This window comes from Monodon monoceros, unplaced genomic scaffold, assembly GCF_005190385.1.
Source record: "Monodon monoceros isolate NGI ecotype Baffin Bay Population unplaced genomic scaffold, NGI_Narwhal_1 Super_Scaffold_18, whole genome shotgun sequence".
In the NCBI taxonomy this organism is placed as follows: Eukaryota; Metazoa; Chordata; class Mammalia; order Artiodactyla; family Monodontidae; genus Monodon; species Monodon monoceros.
In genome coordinates this window covers 121,659,415-121,662,155 of record NW_021703774.1, presented here as the reverse complement: position 1 = coordinate 121,662,155, position 2,741 = coordinate 121,659,415, and the positions used below count along the sequence as shown (strand labels likewise).

The 2,741-nt window shown below is 36.3% G+C and overlaps 1 non-coding gene across 1 annotated transcript; it reads left to right on the top strand.

Annotated features, from left to right (window-relative positions):
* The first annotated feature begins 494 nt into the window (after window positions 1-494).
* On the top strand, window positions 495-658 carry LOC114900124. Its single transcript, XR_003794744.1, has one exon. It is a non-coding gene; the product is annotated as a U1 spliceosomal RNA (small nuclear RNA).
* The last annotated feature ends 2,083 nt before the right edge of the window (window positions 659-2,741 follow it).

Below are 2,741 nucleotides of genomic sequence, written 5' to 3'. Positions count from 1 at the left end.
TATGTTTTCCCAGAATGAACTATGTATTTAAGGTCCTAAGCTCAGGAACTGGTAGCCCAGTTCTGAAGCTGTGGCAGAAGAGGTCAGAAATTGACTAAAACTGGCATTATATGGGTGATGAAAACAGGAGGCATGGCTAAGTCACAGGAAAGAGAGAATTCTAAGCAGAGATACATGTATCTATGCTATGAATGAGTATATATATGCTATGAATTATAGCAGTCAGCCAGGGGAAGGAAGTACCAAGTAATACAGCCAGAGCCACTGGGGAGGAGCTATTACTGGAAATATTATGCCAAGGGAATAAAACAAAATTGCCAGTGGTATAAGGTCCGAGAAGGCAAATTCAGGGCAAGCCTGAAATAAAGAGTTTCATGGTAAAACAGTGGAAAACGTGCATAAGGTTATCTGAGGTTTTTCTTTTTTAGCCATTTGCATTCTACCTCTTTTGCTACCATACATTTTTTTTTTTTCCTCTTAAAGTGATCAACTTCATACTTACCTGGCGGGGGAGATACCATGATCACGAAGGTGATTTTCCCAGGGTGTGGCTTATCCATTGCACTCCGGATGTGCTGACCTCTTTGATTTCCCCAAATGTGGGAAACTTGACTGCATAATTTGAGGTAGTGGGGGACTGCATTTGTGCTTTCCCCTGATTTTTGCAAGATTTTAAATAAAACAGACATTTTGTAGTTTTATGTATTTCTCTAGTGTATTTAGTGTTCCCTCCTTGTTACCAGATTTTTTCTGCTTGTTACTCAGTCTGCACTTTCTTTTCCTTGTGGAAAAATGTAGGTGAGGTGCCCCTTTATGTCAGTTGAGCCTTCTTTTTATGTTGCCACGTAAAGTATATTTTGGGTTGTAACTTTGATGTTTTGTATATCTAGCTCCACTTTTTCTCTAGTCAGGGAATGTCTAAGCAAAGGACTAGTGGGCTGTTACTGGCACTCCTCTACCCAGAAGCAGCGAAACACAGAGTTCCCCTTCTTGCTTTTACAGCCTTGAATAGCTACCAACTTCACCACGACAGTTTTCCTTTTAAACCCCACCCCACCAAATAAATACGTACATACATACACACATACGTAAGTGATAAACTTCAGGAACCACTCACTACCTCCATGACTTGATGCCTTAGATAATCTATGGTTAAAATGGAGATCTGTTAAATTCCTAGCCGTATTTCAGCAACCTTTGTCTGAAATGACAGAGCCCTAAGTAGCTTCCTCTCAAATCACTCGTAAGGCCGCCTGAATTCCCACCTCTGAGTACAATAACATCCTCAATTTACATTTCCACACACTTGACGTAAGCAGACTTTTAATTTTATAAATCTGATGGGTGTGAAAATGTGAAGTTGAACATCTTTTCTTTATGTATATCTTTATGCCTTCTGTTCATATCTTTACCCTCTTATCTAATGGGTTGTCTTTTACATACTGATTTGTAGATTTCTTTTTATATGTAATGAATGCTAATCTTGTTTTCTTACACGCATTGCAAATATCTTCTCCCAGTGTATGGTTTCTCTTTTAGCTGTGTTTATGGGGTCAACTTATTGATGCCTTCATTTGTGGTTTGTTACTTGGTTTCCCCACTTTATTTAAGAAAGCCTTTCCAATCAGGACATAAATATAGTCTCCTGCATTCTCTTTTAAAAGTTTAAAAATTTTGCTTATCATATTTTTGTCTTTAATCAATCTGGAATTTACTTTTGTATATGGTGTGGGGTAGGATATCAATATTACTTTTTCTGTATATAAGCCAATTGTCCCAGTACAATTTAATTAATATCTCAATTTTTTACTGATTTCTAATGCTACCTATGACATTTATAATGTCCCATATTTTCATGAGTCTATTTTGCCTTCTGCAATATGATTAACTCTTTGTTTCTGACTTTCAAAGCCCTATATAATCAAATCATATAGACCTCAGGTGTGTACCCTGTAGTACAACAACAGCACTAAACCCACAGAATCGAAGAATCTTAGAGCTTGAAGGTAACATGTAGTTTTTTAAAAATCTAGTTATATAATTTTATAGATAAGAAAACTCAAGCCCAGAGAAGCTAAATGAGTTGTCCAGGGTAATATAGCCAATCAGTGGTAGAGCCAGTTATAGAAATATATTTACTCAACATCCACTGCAGTCCCCTATTCACAAAACTAGTGCTCAGCACATATTAGATTTACTTACTGTTTACAACAAATGACAGCTTCAAATTAAATCAAATGGGAAAATATGATTTGTTAAGTGCCTACCATGTATTAGACATGGTGCTATATTTCCCTAAAACTTGAGAGCAAATTTCCTTTGAACTTTGGCCCATAAGTTCTAGTCTGTGTGTTCTTTTCTCAACCTCTGTAACATGACTGATAATTCTAAGAATACTCTTAATCTGATAAGAAGGTTCTATTCAAAATTGAGTCCTACACTGCTGGAATGCAATTTCCTCCAACATGCAGAAAAGTTTTGCAAAACCCCTGAATGATACTTACATGTGTATTACACAAGAACTATGAGAACAGAATTTCTCCTTAGAAATTCAAACTGCAACTGTCATCTACTTCTTTTGCTTCTGACTACATATTCCACAAACATATTTTAAGAACCCACATAACACAGATCACCCTCATGAATAACATTCCTGTTCATTAGGGTCTTATAGGCTAGTTGTGGAATTAGGTTCATTAAAAAAAGCCATTTATAATTCAATTGTAGTAAGTGTCATTAAA